The 18140-nt window shown below is 42.8% G+C and overlaps 1 protein-coding gene across 6 annotated transcripts in view; it reads left to right on the forward strand.

The window, feature by feature from the left end:
* The window catches only part of FAM110C (family with sequence similarity 110 member C), a 42766-nt gene extending 24884 nt beyond the window's left edge, over positions 1–17882 (forward strand). Inside the window, exons 2-3 of one of the 6 annotated variants that reach the window (XR_014254044.1) lie at positions 1689–2013; positions 3670–17882. The gene's annotated coding sequence lies outside the window, so the exon portion shown is untranslated. The remainder of the gene's footprint in view (positions 1–1688; positions 2014–3669) is intronic. The other 5 variants (XR_014254045.1, XR_014254046.1, XR_014254047.1 and 2 more) reach the window with 5 other exon arrangements.
* Positions 17883–18140: the final 258 nt, after the last annotated feature.

An 18140-nucleotide genomic window follows, 5' to 3' on the forward strand; every position in this document is an offset into this window, starting at 1 on the left:
CGGAGAGTCGCTGGAGCAGCTTAGTTCACAAGAAGGAGCTTCAGTTTGTTGAATTGGGAGCTGGACTAGATCATAACTAGCATCTTAGAGTTCTACTCGGCAGTGATTCTGTATTTTATTTGCCTCTGATGATAATTTGGGAGGTAAGTTTCTTCCGCTTGGACATCAGTAGCTCAGGGTTGATCTCGAGAAGTTCTTTTTCCCTGGGGAACTAAGGAATGCTTATCCTCACTGTCACCTCTGTGGAGAGGGCATTTCCGGGGGTAGTGAAGAGAGAAGGGAAGGTACCTTTTCAGGGTTCTCTTTGGGAACCAAGATTTTAAACATTGCAATATCTTGTTTTCTCTGACCCTGCACTGAAAACTTGCTACAGGTGTTTGTGAAATTCATGTGGTGGAAGTATTTTTTCTGCCCTTGAGATGAGTAATTGAACACACAGTATCAGTCTTCAGCATGGTGAGGGAGTCTGCTGCAGACACGATGCACACAGCTCACCTGTGTTTGAGGCCTGGAAAAAGCCTAACTTCCCCCAGTGGCCATGGTCTTGGTACAGTTGTGACAATTCGCAAAAAGAGAGGAGTTCATTGTTTCTCTTGGACTCAGAAGGGTCATGACTTAAGTGCTCCCTTGTAGTTCATTGAGGATTGTTGCATTTCCACTAGCTTGAATCCCCAAGGAATGTATATAGGCAGTCAGAATTTAAACTAAAAGCACACATTAACTGGTACTTTTCACCGGTTGTCTTGGGAACTGAGATGAGTGAATGCTGGCCAGGGTTAGGGTTGGCCATGAACACCCTGATGTGGAGGAAGGAAGCGGCAGGGGCCAGCATGTCCCAGAGGGATGTTGTGTAGGATGGAGCTGTCAGCGGGCGCGGGGAGGGCTTCTGGTAGCAACCACTCCCGCACTTCTAGCTTAGGCTCCCGTTGTCCATAAAACGAAGGCAGATAGCAGATGCTTTCCAACGTCTATGCTTTACGATTCCATATAGTCAGTAGTCTGTATGTCTGTGTTCCACGACTGTAACCCAGAAAAGGAAAACAAAAAACCTGTCGTCTATTTTAGTATGTAAAAAGTAAACTTATAAATAAGCTCCTTCCAGGTGGCCAGAGTGCACTGTATTTTATGCAAAGAGTATAGGTAAAATTGGTGGTGCAAATAGTGCTGAAGTAACACAATGGTGCACAAACACACCAAAATAAAACCTGACACCAACAAAATAAAAGCACTCTCCTCTGATTCGTGGAGACCCAGCCCCACGCTCACCCGCAGTGCTCCAGTGTGAAAGCCTGAGAGGGAGTTTAGGATTCAGTCCATGAAGTAACTTTCCAAATAACCTTTCCTTTTAGGTCTGAGCCTGTGAAAGATTTAAGAAGGTTGGTTAGCCTGTAACAACTTTCACTTTTATGACAGAGAAGTAGTTGAGGCAAGAGAGAAAGTGACACAGGTTTAGGAAACTGCCCAGCGTGAGCCTCTGCAGGAGAACAGAGGTCACTCACTCCCCCCCTCCCTCCCTCTGCGTAACCCTGTTTGTTCAAGTGGGGGACGGTGTCACCTGTATCCTGAGCTGTTTCATATTACCGCTCAGAGAAGGGAGATGGAATTGACACGGGACCTGCCCAGTTTGCTGTATGGCATTGGCAAGCACCAGCACTGTAAAGATTTTCTCTACAAATTTACTCTCCTAGACCCAAAACAGCTCAGGTTATTTGAACTTCCACCCAGGACACCTAAGGGCTGGCTGCTCGGAGAATTGTGAGGAAGAAATGCACGTCCTTTCTCCAGCTCACTGGGACTGGGACGATGTCTGTCCACGATCCCGGCCCCTCGACTCGCCGTCCGCAGACACGAAGTCCCCTCTGAAGAAGAGCCAGGAGAGAGCTCAGACCCTTTGCCTTCATTGGTGAGGGTCTTCTGGCAGCTTGAACAAAATGCAGCTGACCTTTTCTCACAGGATTACTTGCCCGAGATTAATTCCATAACTTCTGGGAGCTGTGGAAGCAAGACTACAAGGTGTAATTTTTCTCTAGTTTATCAGGACATTTGTGTTGGAGTCCATACGGATTCATTTTAAGATGTCATGAAAAATTCAGAAAATTTGAGATGAACAAATATATGCTTTCTAAGTGAGAAGGAAAACATTTTATATGGAGGTTTTTGTCCCCTTGGTAGATAGAGATATTATAAAGTAAAATTAAAATATCCCATCCAGGGGCTTCCCTGGTGGCGCAGCGGTTGAGAATCTGCCTGCCGATGCAGGGGACACGGGTTCGAGCCCTGGTCTGGGAGGATCCCACATGCCGCGGAGCAACTGGGCCCGTGAGCCACGGCTACTGAGCCTGCGCGTCTGGGGCTTGCGCTCCGCAACGAGAGGCCGCGATAGTGAGAGGCCCGCGCACCGCGATGAAGAGTGGCCCCCGCTTGCCGCAACTAGAGAAAGCCCTCGCACAGAAACGAAGACCCAACACAGGCAAAAATAAATAAATTTAAAAAAGCTCCTCCAGGTGAATAAAATGAGCAGTACACATGAAAATGATCATATGGCCCATTTACCCTTAGTCCACTAGGAAACTTGGGTGGGCTTAGGTTTCATAAACCAAATCTCTTCCATTTATATTAAAAAAAAAAAAATCCCATCCAGAATTAAATAAAAGGTTCACAAATTTATTACCCCATGGAGTAAAAATATTTGCTTTCCCAAACTGAGAATATCAGAGCTGGAGAATGACTTGTAGAATCTGCACGCGGTCCCCCTGGGATCCATTAGTGATAGATAGTCACATGTGGATAATTTTGGTATGCTGTTTCCCAGTGTATAATTCCTGAAAACTGCTCTTCTGTCTACTGGTGTTTAATCATCTTCCTGTCATTCAATTCACTAAAATGATAGGCCTGCCAAAATTTAGGTTTCTGGTTTTCTATCTTTTGCACAGACTATATGTTACTGATTTTAATATTGTTATGAAAGAATGGTAACTTGTCCTTTGAATTAATTAGGGATAAACATTGTTTGGTTTTAAGGCCAAAATCTCAGACATTGCCCAGCTCTCTTCAGATTTCTCTTTGGTAGATGTGGGCAACTGAAAAGCTAGGGGGTGGAACTGTCTCACCATCTGCAAAGGTGCCATGGGGAGATAGAGCAAACAAACTGGGACACTCCTGACTTTCTGCTTCTTTCTTTTTTGACTAGCTGGGAAGCTCTGTAGTCACCAACTAAGAGTGCATTTTAGGTAAACTAGTGGCTTGAGCTGTAATAAGGCTACCTACTCTGTCTTCAGGCCAGCCGCTGGGTCTTTTAGAGAGATTTGTATTTGAAAGCGAAGAATCTGTTTGCCTCTAAAAATTTATTTGTACTGCTTGCTTTGTGTTCTATTTTGTTGTCCAGCTGTGTGCTAGTGGGCACTGGGCCTTACCAATCAACATTCAAAGAAATTTTTCTTTACTGCCCCAGAAAAAGGCCTGCAGGGAGATGGATGCAGAGAAACCAGATGATAGCTGTTTTTGCTACTGATTTCTTTTCAAAATTTAAAATGTGCAAAGGAGATGTTTAAAATGCAGAAAATATCACAAAACCAAAAACTGCAGGGACCAGACTTTGTAGTTCAATGCTTGGCTTTATAATTTTTGCCTAGAATGGTGTTGATTGACAGCTCTTTCCTTACTCCTCAGGAAGCAAGCCTTCCCGACAGTTGGGACTCCTTGAAGTACATCTGGATGATTGGGACCCCAGGGCCATCCTCACTGCCAGGTTTTGTCCAGTGTACCCAGGTGTCCATATGATTGCTGTTTTCCCAGGAATAAAGCACACCATTGAAGAAGCCTAAGCAATTTCAGAAGGTTTGAAGTGCTATGGAGAAGATGGGAGCATAGAACTTGGAAATTAGCTGAGTTATAACTGTTATGACACAGCTGAAGCTCTGGAAGATATTTTCTTGTGTTAGGTGGACCTATTCTTGCTTCCAGAGAGCAGCAGAAGAGGGAAAAGCTGCTTGGAAATATTTTCAAGGGCATCTTTTTGAGTGGCTTGCTGACAAAGAGGTACAATGATACATTTTAATGATATCTAAATTAATTTTAAAAAGAAAAAAAGGCAAAGAGCATGAAAAGCAAACATGAATGCCACGGTATTTACTTCAATCATATTGGATGGATTGGCACCATCTAAATCAAAGTTCTGTGATCAGAAGAAGTTATATTCTACACAAATTCTCTGGCTAACAAAGAGCAAACACGTGCTCACACTTGCATACTCACAGGTAGACCTCAATTTCTAAGCACCACTGCCCTGTAAACTACAGTGAATTGCCAAACTGTGCAACTGATCATCTTATGAAATGAATCAGAAAGCACTTTTAAAACCACTTGTGAGCTGCAAGGTCATTCTGTGAACGCCACTCCTGTTGGGTTGTAGACATGCAGAGGTACCATTAAAAGATAAAGAGCTGAAATACTGTTAGGAAACCTTTTCTTGTACCTGGACAGTTCCTTGAGAGTTGGCAGAAGAATATTGGAGCTTCGTTCCTTCAGATCAACAGCAGTGGTCCTCTTCTGCAGCACCGTTTAGAATGTGCCTCCATGGTTCTCTTGTTCCCAGCTTCCAAAAGGATAAAAAGCCTCGGTTTAGACAGAACATGGACTCATGACATGTGACATGCCCTGCTCTCTGGTCTGATTCACACACCCACCATCAGGCAATCATTCCAAACTTGGCAGCAGTTCACCCTTCTCTGAAAAGGGTGTGTTGAGACAAGGGTTAGCCTCTGGGTGTCGGTAAGGAGTTACTGTGACCCTAAATCTGAACCAGCTCATGACACTCAGAGTAAATAGATTTCAGATTCAGAAACTTCTGAGAGGAATTTTGTATCCATGATGACAACCCAAAGAAAATTTGTCACCTGGTCAAAGCTTACAATGTTTTATCACAATATGTCCCTTCAAGAATAAAATTATTAGAAGAATCGGGAGGGAAGAGAAATAGGTTTCTCAATGGTAAAATATTTTATAAACCAATTTTGATATATTCATGTATTTGTTTAATATTGTATTCTATTTTTGTAACTTTTACTGTGAGAATAAGTCCTTCAGTTACTTAAATATTTATTTTTACATAGTTATTGGTCTTCAAATAGTTTTCCTACACTTCATATGGTTTTAGTTTTTATCAGGATAATTTAAAATCATTCTCTCCTTGGTTATGTTTTTGTATGTTGTTTAACTGAATTTCCAAATTTGAGTGCAAGCAGAGCGTTCACTACTCTATAAAGTGCTCAGTACTGTGGGGACTTGTTTTTAAGTAAAACACAGATGCGCATTTGGGGAGGCTCTGTTGGCTGACGGATGTACCTCTGTCAATGTAGTCTCTAGAAAGACAAAGATTCCCTGCTCTAAGAAATTTTTCCCTGTTGTTTTTTTAAAAATGCTGCTGTTTTGCTGTTCACTGGATTACACTTAGTTTGAAAGATAATGTCAAAGATGAGAGGAGTTTTCTTTAAAGGGCCTTTTCATATATGCAGTTCCCTTGTTTACAGGTTCCATTAATTTTATATGTGAATGCTTTAAGTAAAATTGTTATGTGCCTTTCTATTGTCAGAATAGGATGAACCGAAAGCTAGCTCAGATTTATCTGAGATCAAAATGGTGCAGACTCTACCATCCATGTAATAGATGAAAAAAGAGAAAAACAAATTGGTTACCATTTAAAAGCACCAAGATCTTCGAGAAGCATTTGCACTTCAGTGGAGGCGACTCCTGGAAGTACTGCCAGGAACAGGGTATCCCCAGACCCCAGCAGGATGGGTTAACGCTCCCTCTTGTCCGTTCAGATTCATGCCTAAGCTCCGGGCCTGAGTGTGTGGTTGGAGGCCAGGGGTCCTTTCCTAACTGAATTACCCCAGTTTGCTGAGTGACTTTGAGAAAATCAAACTTTGTAGCTCAATCTGAATGAAAAAGCTTGTAATTTCTTTTCACTATTGCTGCAAAATAGTTTCTTTTGTTCACAAAAGAAGAGCTTCTCAGATAATATGATTAAGCACAATGGAGAGAAAAAATTATTGATACAGCATGGAAAATATCTTGATAGTATCTATTTCATTAATACATGGGTACAGATCATCAGTGCCTCAGAGTGAAAGGTATTTATGTAACCGGAAAGTTTCCTCACTATATACTGATGCATATAGTTTCTAAACTGCTGGTCACTGACACTGGAATACAAAGAAGGCTTTATCAGACGTCGCCCTTCTCAGTGGCTTAAAGGTGCAGTGCTCTAGTTATAGTTGGTGATTCCATAAAATATCAGGCCCAGACAATTGTTACGGCTGTTTCCGAATAGAGTTCATTTTTTCTACACACTACTTGCGACATGAGTGCAATATTGTACATTCTGTGTCAAAGAAATAAAGTATTTTTTATCATTTTTAGTATTACTTTATGAATTTGTACAATGTGAAAAAACTGAAGCAAGAGTATGCTTATTATAATTACTCAAATCTTTGGCTTTCTCCCTTTTTTCCTAATATCATCTCAACAGATTATCAGTAGAAATGAGGAGCGCATTCTAAAACTTGACCCAGGAGAGCCATGTGGTACCCAAAGTCTCCAGTTCTCCCAGGAGAGCCATATGGTACCCAAAGTCTCCAGTTCTCCCAGGAGAGCCATGTGGTATCCAAAGTCTCCAGTTCTCCCTGGAGACGGAATGCAATAAAAACAGTTTGAATATTTAGCACGTTGGTTTTCTTTGTTTCATCAGTCTTTTGTTTAAATTTTTTTTCTTCATGGTTTATTAATACTATCATTGTAAAATGGGTCCAAAGATAAAAATGAGAGTGTAGTTCGTTACCTTTCCCGTTAGTTAACTGCTTGGTGAAGGCAAACTACGTACATCAGGTTTGCTCTCTGTATCTGCTGGGACTGGAGATGTAGGCCTCAGCCAGTGGGGAGGGCCAGTCTCTAAACCGCTGATCTGGTTGAGCCAGGCCAGCTTCTCTTTCAGTCCTTCAGTGGCTTATGCAAAAATCCACACAAGCGTCCAAAGACAGGATTCTTGAGGAGAATAGTTTACCCTGTATTTCCACGAAGACCATGGACAAGCCCCCAGGGACTGTAGAAACTCTCTGATTGTAACTGTTCAGAAACTGTCCAGACATTGTGCTATGTGGCTTCCGTCACAGAATCCAACAGCACCTGTCATTGTCTTCCTTCAGGTAAACATGAGTTCTCACCTTTCTGTTTCTCTTTTTGAAAATTTGATAAGACAGAAACAATGAAGTGATGCACAGTGGTTAGATGTTTCGACTTTGCTTGCGTTTTCTGTGATGAGATAAATTAATTTATATAATAGTTAAATGTTCCAGGTTGGAAATATCGAGCAAGAAGGAAATTAAGGTCTCAACCAGGAGCTTATAACTCTGGTCAGGGAAGTAGGAAGGAACAGTTCATGGGGAGAAAATACAGAGACACCAGACAATGTGCTCCTATCCAGTAATATTTTCCTCATTATCTCTGCTACAATGTCCCCAATCCTACAATTGTCATCTTTGTGTTATCTCCTTGAAAATTGTCATTAAAATTGAAATGCTTTCTGCAGGGGAGAATGTATTAAACCATTGATAACTATTCATCTTTAAGTCGAAACAGAATATTGATGTCTTTAGAAAGTGAGAAACCGAGCCACAGAAACAGATATGGAAAGATTGGAATCTTGGCTTTAGTATATAGCCTGTGGGATACTCAATTTTGAGCTTAAGTAGGACTCTTGCTACAAGTGCCAGAATGGAAATTATGGTATCCACTAAATGCATACCCTGCTGTTGAAACACTCATGGTCCTGAGAAGTAGCGGCTATAATCAAGGACAACCCACTGATAACAAGCAGATTCACCCACGTTCATGTATTGAGGAGCCAGATACCGCAGTAGGCACTGGGGCTCCCCAGGCGCCCTGCCATGACGGCGTATGTTCTAGGAGGAAGGTCAGATACTCAGTAAAGGGTAGATAGGCCAGCAGTTAGATGACAGACGTGGGAAACACGCAGATGGAAGGTGGGGGAGGGGATAAAGCAGAGTAAAGTCGAGCAGACAGAAGCGAGCGGCGCCATGAGCCAGCCTCACGGATTTCAATACGACCCTTCGTTTTGTAGTTTCTATTTATTGGCCAATCTGTCTGAACCATAAATGGAACCCAAAGTCCAAATCATAAAAAGAGTCAAGCTACTGGGAAATAAAACATGCAAGTTACAAATGGTTTATTTTAATCCCTGGAGGCCCTTCACCCTCCAAATTCATGTGAAGTCTAAATTGAATGAAAAGCAGAACGCATTACAAATGGGGCCTCGGGACTTGGTCTGTATCCAGTCAGAACTTTGTTGATAAAGGACTGTGTGGCTTTCCTGGCTCTTAGAGGAAGTCCTCTTTTCAAATAGAATAAAAAGTCAAGATAGCAAAGAAGCGGTGACTGCCAGAGGCCAGAGCAGGCCCGCTCTCACGAAGGGGCGGTGTTTCCTCTGGTGACCTCTGAGGCTGTGTCAAGGACACGCCCTTGGAGGTAAACAGCTGGGTGCAGGCTGGGCCTCCTCTGCTTGGCAGTCAGGACTGCAGCACCCACAGTCCGGAGAGGGGTGCATCCGAAGTGCCAGTAGAGAGCTCTCAGGCCGCTTCCTTGCGGGGGTGAGCCAGGCGCCAGAGAGAATGTCCGTGCGGCATCTGCGGAGGTGGGCAGGGACCCGGGACCACAGACCGTCAAAGCTGGAAGGAATGTTAGGACTCGTGTACCACCGCCCCAGCCTCCAGCAGGGGGACGCCCCCGCGTCCGTCCAGGCTCCTTCCCAGCCCTGCCCTAGTTGCTGAACGTGAGCCGGGCAACCAGCTGTCCCTGTCGGCCGGGAACTTTCTGGTGTCCTCGGAGAATCTTCAGTCCCCAGCCAGCTGGGAAGATGGGACACCCTAAGAGAGCACCTTGCTCAGCACACATCTCCATGCCAAGCTCTCGATTTCACTTTAATTCCCACTCTGAGGAAATTAATGCCAAAACTACCGTGAGCACATGAGAACTTGAAGTTCATGGCGTTCAGGGTTTGGCATTTTCACTCTTGCCTTAAATTAGGGCAGCTTAGGTAGAGTGTTTCCTGTCTGGTGGGGAAGGTCATGTGGTGAGGATGAAGAAGGGTTAGATGCTTCTCTGGTGTTAGTCCTACTCCTGGGAGGGCCTAGCTCCCTGGAAGAAGCTGGTCACCACAGCCCAGGAGGGGGCCCGCACTTCCTGGGCACCTGCAGCAGGAGCAGGACGAAGCGCTCACCTTCGTTATTCTACCTTAGCCTCACACCAATCTATCAGGACCACCATTTTAACCTGTGGGGTAGCTGAGGTGTGGAGAGATTTAGTACCTGCTCGGGTCAGAGAACTAATATGCTGGAGAAGTCAGAGTATGGACCTAAATCTGCCTGGCTCCAAAAGCAGCCGCACTCTCTCTTTTAAGAAGTAAATGAGAGCCAGAATGCTTGAAGAATTTCGTAACTTCTCAAGGGCGCAGACTGATTCAACAGATCAAAACGTAAGCAGGATTCTCTCCAAGCAGCCACTCCCGCATTACCCGACTGTCCCCATTTCCGTCCGCTGAGTGGCTCCGGTGAGGGTGGAGACGCTGCCCCATGTCTCACGCGCTGAGAAGGCTCGGGGCAGCGTGCAAATGTCCACGCTACAGGACAGGCTCTCATGGTGTAGGGTGTGTTGGTCATTTTACATGAGATGGCATGCGCCTTAGAAACAGAGTCTTAAATAAAGAGAAAATCGGAGGGGGAGCAAGGAAGCTGTGCCAGAAGAGCTTGGGCCAGTGAGGCAACATGCCAAACTGGGTGACGGCCCACCTGCTGCATCACAAGCTCCACGAACGAGTGTTGCGAATCCAGAGTGCATCCACCTCACGTACATCACAGAATTCCAGCGCCAGATAAGAAGCTCAAGGCCTTCTGGATCGTCTCAGCGAAGTCTGGCAGAACCATGATTATTGCAGGGGCTACCCAGAGACTTTTAGGTAAATGAGAAATGGCCACAGTTGTAAAAGGAGGAGGACGAACTCCTTTAAAGTCACTTTGAAGTACTGGGAACTTTGGCACGTCTTTTGGTTTGTGAAATTTTTTCAGCAATAGTAAAAGAGAAGAGCAAGATATGCACTAAGTCTCGAGTGCATTTTAAAGCTACGGCACATAGCCGACAGTCAACATTTTCCCCATGCAGGTAGAGGCAGAAGGAAGCCTGAGTCACCTTTTCCTGTTGCCTCCGGGCTGAGTGAACTCAGACTTGAAGGCCACAGGAAGTCGTTGCACCCACTCTGCCAGCATCCTCAGGATTGCTCACCCAGTACTAACCCTGGTCACAGGATGTACTTATGTGGTCAGCGTAGTAAACCCACAGTGGTCCATGATGTGAGGAACCCTGTCAGACAGCTACAGGGCCTTTTCCGAGGAAGAACATTTTCTAATAAAAATGCATCTGTGGAGAGATTAAGCTCTGAGCTCTGAAAGAGCGAACGTGAGTGGTGTCCGTACAGTAGAGCGGGAGCTCATGGAAACAGAGGCTCGCAGAAGGCAAGTGCCTCTGGAGCAGCTGGGACAGCAGTAAACCTTCTCTCAGTCTCCTTTTAATTAAAAGGTAAACGGGCAGTTTAGAGGGTGGAGAATGTCTTTAAAGGCACTTAGTGCAGAGGAGACACTGAATAGTTATTATTATTCTCGTCATATTAGTCCCCTAATGATTCAATATATATTTATCACTCAATGATTTGTCTAAATATTTATGAACCAGTTTATATATTCAAGCTGCCATCACTTGGTATCAATGTTTTTTTTCTTTTCTGGAGTTCTCCAGGTTTCACGGCTCTGGAACGTGGGACTTGCTAATTGGCTCTGCGTTTAGCTAGCCATTTCCCTGTGTAGAACCTACTTCCAGCAGAAGGGGAATCAGTGGTGATAGGTCCAGTGGGTGTATAAAGTTCTTTCACCACCATGGTTTAGTAAAGTAAGAGTGGGTTAGAATTTCAAAACAGAGAACAAGAAAGAAAGCAAACACATTTTTCTGGTCTAGAGAAAGCACCAAAACTGCACTAGGAAATCCTGAAAAAGTATTGTGTGATTTTTCTGATCATTTAGTGAAATATCTGGAAGGTATCAAGGAATATTAATGGCAAAGCACTGCTACCTTGAACTTATCTAGAAGTTTAAAGTTTACTAGGCTCTCTTGATATCTATTTTCTCATTTGATCTTCACAAACATCTTTGAGGTAGTCGGGGCAAGTATTGCTACTGCTTCTGTTTTGCAGAGGAGGAAAGAGTCAAGTTGCTGTCACCTCCGTTTAGTGATATAATTGGCCTGCGGTTGTGGAGGAGTGATCATCTATTAGCCTCACTAAATGGTTAAGTGAATCATTCAAGAACTTATCGGAGGCATCTCTGCTTTGTGTCTTGGCCGCTGGGTTTTCCTAGAGGTTTCTGTCAAAAACCCCTATAGCTTTCTCGTGAGATTCTCCACTAATTACCTTATCCAGTTCAGTGAGAGACCTGATTAAATTTTCTAATTCATCCTTTTGCATAAAACCTTTTATATGTTGAGTGCAGTGTGTGTGTGCATATGTTTGTTCCATTTTGACATGATTGTTCTCTTGTGTGCTCTGACTGGTCACACATGCACTTAGCAGCTTGTGTGTCATACACACAAATAGTTTTTTACCCTTAGTGGAAGGAAAACCTACGCCACATTATTTTAAGCCTAGATTATTCTTCACATCTGCAGAGCATGTTTACAAGGGTCTTCACATACACTGCCATCTCATTTAAAATGCCGTTCCCCTGTGGCATAGCTGGAGTGGAAATAATTGACCGGTTTTCAGACAGACTTGGAAGCAATGGACTGATTTTCCGGATGTTGCCAAATGGAAGCTTCCAGTCCTCACACTCCGTAAACACTCTGCAACCAAAATTTTAGGGTGCTGACGTGATTTTCTGTTTGTTTTGTTATTCCAGTTCTGATAATAGTTCCTTTTTTATATTCAGAGTTTCTAGAAATAAATATCTTCGAATGCATAATATTGCATGAGAGTTTACAATCTAAAATCCAACACTTCATACTCTACTTCCTACTCTGATGTCTCTTCTGATCAGAGAACATTTTTCTATTTACAGCAAAGTAGAACACTTGATCATAAAAATTGTTCAAAGATATTGTTACTAATTAGTTACAAGATTTCAAAATCACCTTCCATTAAGGGGCTCCACTGGCTTGCTCGGAAGACCCCATCCTTGGTAAGGTATGCATCCCATGTGGACAAAACCTGTAGGCAGAGGCTGACTGTTTTCTCTGTTCAACAGTTTTATAATCTGTAAACAACAATTGCTGTAAAGCCAGCCATTCTGCATGAGACAAACTGTGCATGTCTAGTTTTTCAGACAATTTTAGATCCTTGATTTCATCATACAAAGAAAAGAGAACCACCTAAGTCAAAGGACATGGAGGATAGTTGGAGAATCTTTCTTGTACCAAAAGACATTCCTGCCGGCTTCTCAGAGCATCAAGTTTTAGGTATTTACATTACTCACAATTATACAACATAACCGTTTACGGGTGAATGTTTCTTTGATTTGGAGAGTTCATGTATGACTCTGTAAATTCTCCTTGTTATACCTGGAGTAGTGTGGTGCAACTTTGCCTACTTTGTTTTATACCTAATATTAAATATTAGCATAGTTGGTTAGTGAACATACCAATCAGAAAGAGCTGCTTAATGAATACAGCAGTAGCTTCATTAGGTGTTACCCCACATTTGCAATTGCGTGGTATTTGTAAAGCTCTGTTACACTGTTGCCCTTTTTGTTTTCTGTTCACAGGGTTTCAAGTCCCTTCATCTCCTCTTCATTGTCCTTCAAGACATCCCTCTATCACGTCCATTATATGCTTATCTGAAGCTCTATAGGTCTGTCTTTACTTTTGTGTTCACAGCAGGATTTAAAGACAAACGTTTATAAAATGCAAGTATAAATCTAAGTTGTGAGGAAAGAAACTAAATCATTGCCTTTACAGTCGTTGCTAGTTCTGTTTTTTTAAAAAATCATCATTTAGAAATATTACTGGATTTGTTCCACCCAGGAATGCCAATTCTTTGTGTTATTTTATATCTGTTAGCAAAAGTTATGGGGGGGTCCTCTTCACTCCTTTGAAATGCAGAAAGGAAAATGCCCAACAGTTAGACTTCAGTGTGATCTTCTAGAGTTACTCAAAAAATTCCTAGTGTGTCCTCCCATGAGCTTCCAATTTCTAATTCTCCTTCAGTTTCATCTCTTCTCACTCTCTGAGGTCTATTTGACATATTTTGGCACTTTTCAAGTGTGTTGTGTGTGTCCAGAGTACCCACACTGTGCACTTCTTAAGATTCCCCAGTGAAAGCATCTAGGAAAATGGTACCAGCCTAGGGCTTCATTGCAAGGACTTGAACCTCACTTAGAAGGATGGGTTATTACAATTTAAGAGCTCAAAAACAATATTTCCCAAGGCTGAGATCTTTATTTAATGCTAGGACAACTCAAAACAAGACCGGCACCATAAAGTATTTGGGAAATGATTAATCAGCATTGTACACACCCAGATTTCTGTCTGTTCCTTTTATTAAAAGCAAAAGGGATTAACTACTTTTGTGAGCCATTTATCCCCTTTGTAACTGGGCCAATATGCATCAGTAGTATTGCTTTGTCATGACAGTTTATTCTCCTCCTTTTCATCCTGAAGTGTATTTCTATGTAGATGAGAATAGTGTCTTTTAATTTTCTCGGACTTGTGGGCTCTTCAGTTCATTTCCCTGAATTGATTATCAGCCAGAAGAGGTAAACCCTCATTGACAGGCCTTTTACCCCCCTGGTACTCCTCAGTTGACAATTAAAGTTAAAATCTCAATTTGAAGAATAGGAAAGTCTAAAAAATTTAATGGTTTACTGAAATCAGAGGCAGATATGTATGTTTATACAAAGGTGTTCTCAGCCTCAGAGAATAAGCTTGGGTTTCCTGATGAGAGATGCTCATGGAAAACCAAACACAATTAGAATGAGCCTAGGTTAAATGCAAGTCCTACTTGATAAACTGCCCAGATATACTGTGTCCTCATTAAAATTGCCAAGAAACATGCCCTCTCTCTTGTGGCATCCAGTCTCTTTAGCTTCCATCCCTGGTGTCTTCTTGATCCCACTCACTGGTCAACGCACATTGCACTTGGATGTCTCCTCTTCTGAGTTGGAACTTGCAAGCACTACCGTGAAGATATGCGATGGAGGAAAACTCTGAGGCCGAGATTGCAAAGGCAATAATGTTGAACAGTCAGTGTGAGTAACGGCAAAAGGAGACTTGTGGGCTGTCAAGGCCCCAGGAGCTGCCATGGTAAGGTGCCCCAGCTAGAGGCCCCTGGTGTTCTTCGGCCCATCACCATCCTTTACACAACTCTGCTTGGCTACAGTTATTACCATCACATCATTTCATCAGTAGGTGAAAATGGAGGCTTGCTGAGATGAAGCAGGTGGCCTATGGTCACAAGCTACTGATCCGCAGAACCATGTTTAGATCCAGACCCTCTCACTCCAGACTGGTGATGCCCAGCCACAGTCATGAACTGCTTCTGAGTCCAAAAGGATCAATGGGAATTCGTTTTCATGGAAGAGGAGGGTTGCATTTGAGGCAGAGAGAATAACGTTTCCAAAGGCTGATAGGCATGGGATCCTCTAGCACATGCAGAGAGTGACAAATAACTTAGTATAATTAGAAGCCAATGGGTGAAGTGACCCAAGATCAAACAATTATCCAGACTGATACTGACACTGCTCTGACTCTCAGGATAAGACTGAAACCTGCTGTGGGCAGTGTGTGTGTGTGTTTGAACATGCATGTGTACGTGCATGTGTGTGCACTGAGGGGAGAGTGCACTGAATAAAGAGATGGAATGAGGCACGATTGCAGAATAAGACTGATTGAGGAAGAATCTTCCAAAAACAGGATCCCAGCTGCTGAGTCTGCTTTATTTGTCCCACTGGACCAGTTGCAGGATCACCCACCATCTCAGGAAATAACTGTTTTGTGGTGAATCGTTTCTGGTAGATGCTCAATAAATAATGGATTCAGACTTTATCTTAACTTTCCTCTGTCAACATCCCTGTCCCCGCCTTTTCCCCATGTTCATCTGGCAAAAGGTCCAGAAGGAGAGTTAAAATAAATACGCAGAATTAGGAGATGGCTCTTTATTGACTCTCTGAGAGAGGCCCTGAGAAGCCCCAAGTGTCACCACACCCTTAAGTAAGTAAAATTGCCGAATCAGTGAAAATAAGCTCTCTCTCCCCTTCACCCAGTGTTCTCAGCCAGCCCCGTAGCACCCTTGGTTCTTGAATGCCAAGGTGTTCCTATAGCTCCAGCTTTTTTGCGTACTCTATTACCATTAGCAAAGAACTTCTCTTTAACTAGGAGAGCCCTGATCAGGTTTCTGCAAATCAGCCACTCTGAACAGGGCTGTACAAGCCCAGACTAGATCCAAGTGATTAATGGGAGGCGGTAAAATAATTAAGGAATAAATCACAATAGGCAGTGGTGCCTCAGGGGCCAGGTGGGAAATAAAGGAGTTATTTATTTCCTCAAGGAGTTCAAGTGGCCCCATTACTGCTTAATCTGCTAATTTCCAGGTAAAACTGTGGGGTTAGTACCTCCCACTTCCATGAAGATAAGGCAGTGTGTACAAAGAGGGTCTGCGCTGAGGTGGAACTCCAAGGACTCTTAGCAACTTTTTTTGTGTATATTTGCTACTTTACTAAGTTGGACACATGCAATGGAGTTTCAATGTGACTCCATTTGTGGGGCTGAAAGCAGTCTGAGAAAGCAAAACACAAGTGTAGTACTAAAGAGTACCGGGTATAAAGACTTGGAAAACTAATCTAGTTTGAAAACACTCTGATTTGGCTAAATTCCAATTGGTAGTGGAAAGTTATGTCACAGTAGGTGACCAGCTGCTCTGGTTTGCCCAGGACTGTCCTGGATATTTGGAATGATTGGCCACCCAGAAGGACACAGTCAAGAATGTATTGATAGCATATAGTATAATGACTATAGTTAACAATACTGGATTGTATAGTTGAAAGTTGCTAAGATTGTAGACCTTAAAACTTCTTATCACAAGAAAAAAATATAATATGTGAGGTGATGGACATCAACTAAATTTATTGTGGTTATCATTCTGCACTGTATACAAATATAAAATCATTATGTTGTACACAAACTTGTACAATGTTATATGCCAATCATAGCTCAATAAAACTGGGAAAAAAACATAGTTAAATTAAAAGTATGAATTTAATTTAAATTAAATTTAAATTAGAACACTTATTTCATTACAGAAAATGCTCGTAACCTAGAAAATAGTGTTCCTTGGGAATTAGAACTAAAATTGAGTGAACAGAAAGAAACCAGCTTATGGAGGCCTTAGGTAATAGGACCTGTCTCACCTATGAGCAAGATGTGGGGCTGGACCAAGCACTGCCAGTGTTGAATGTTACCTAGGGCAGGCAGAAATTAAGTAAACAGTCCACTGTTTCCTTTGTGCGTCATTGTTTCTTTCATTTTCACTTTTGACTCTGATCTAAAGATGGAAGAGTTACCGGTTCAAATGTCACTGTTAGTATAGTAAAACTCTACAATTATTCAATGAATAGGATCCAAAAAATTCAACTGTGTGAAATATGGAGTCTTGTCTTTGCAAGGTAAATGAAAAGTAATTTGCTCTTGGTCATTACTATGACAAAAAGCACAAAAATAACAACACTAAAACTTATGCTGTTTACAACTGCATTACATCTGAAGTAATCAAGAGCTAGTCCCTTTCTAGCCACCCCTTCCCCGAAAGAGGAGGACTTTAGCCATCCCCACATGAGCAGAATGGCTGGATGGAGGATGGGAGACAACAGTGTTATATCTAAATGCCATCACCACAGGAGGTTTTACTGCTTTTCTACTTTTGTAGATGAAAGAAGACTGAGCACTAGATGACTGTGACCAAAGCAGTTCACCCCTCTGGGCTTCATTACATTTCATTTGTAAAATAGGAAATTGGAATGAGTTGTTTAAATCATTTTTCAAAGAGAATCCTTATTTAGAAAATAAATAAAACTGGTGCAGTGCTGATTGAAGGGGGCTGGGAGCGCAGCCCATCCCTTAGTCCCTAGCCCCTCAACCATGGCTATGCTCGTTCAGATTGAAACAGCAGCACTTCTGCATCTGAAATCTGGGATTTGAGCCATGTTAGGCACTTCTCTACACTCATTCCATTATGGTTTAATATTTAATTAAAAGACACACATTGTGTTTACTCATTACACAAGTTTGACTCTGTCCACCAGGCTTGTCCAAGACTCAACCCTTCATTTCTAAGAATTACATCCCATTTCCTGGAGCCTGTTCCCTTTGGCTCCACTGTCAATTTGTCACCTGCGGCTGGGGGAGAGATGTGCTCAGAAGTTACAGATGTGTTGGGCGAAGCTTTGCATGGTCCAGGTTGGCAGTGGGCCAGGCAGTGAGGCGACTCAGCCACTGTGGGCCTGAGACCTACACACGTGGTGCTACCACAGAACCACCTGCCTCAGTGTGTAGACACACTATATTCCAAAGTCTGCAAATCACAGAAACAAAAGTCCTTTTCAGTGCTATGTGCTCATCCAGAAAGAGGTGTCCTCCTAATCCCCACATGTGAGGCACCTGTGTTAAATCAAGATGATAATGCAAAAATTAGGAGAGACCAGAACCAGGTCTGCTGCTGCCATTGTGTTCAGCCAGTCGCCATCCATGCTGCTTCAGGTTTGTCCTCAACTGTGTGGCAGGAGGGCAAAGAGAAATGAGGTGTTAGCTGTGCTACCTACTGCCCACAGCCAGCCAGCAAATGCTGGGTTTAAAAATACTCAGGCAGGAGATCTTGATCATGAGCTATGATGAGGGCTGGAAGGGGAACGTGTTCATTTCTAATTTACCAATGCATAATATGAGACATTAAAGTTTGAAATGTGGTGATCTTTTCCTCTCACAAAATGTTTCTTTAAAAATAGCCCTCTTATGGTAGGTGCCAGTGACATTAGCTATGACCC

The sequence above is a fragment of the Balaenoptera physalus genome (genome assembly GCF_965194825.1).
Source record: "Balaenoptera physalus genome assembly, chromosome: 15".
NCBI lineage: Eukaryota > Metazoa > Chordata > Mammalia > Artiodactyla > Balaenopteridae > Balaenoptera > Balaenoptera physalus.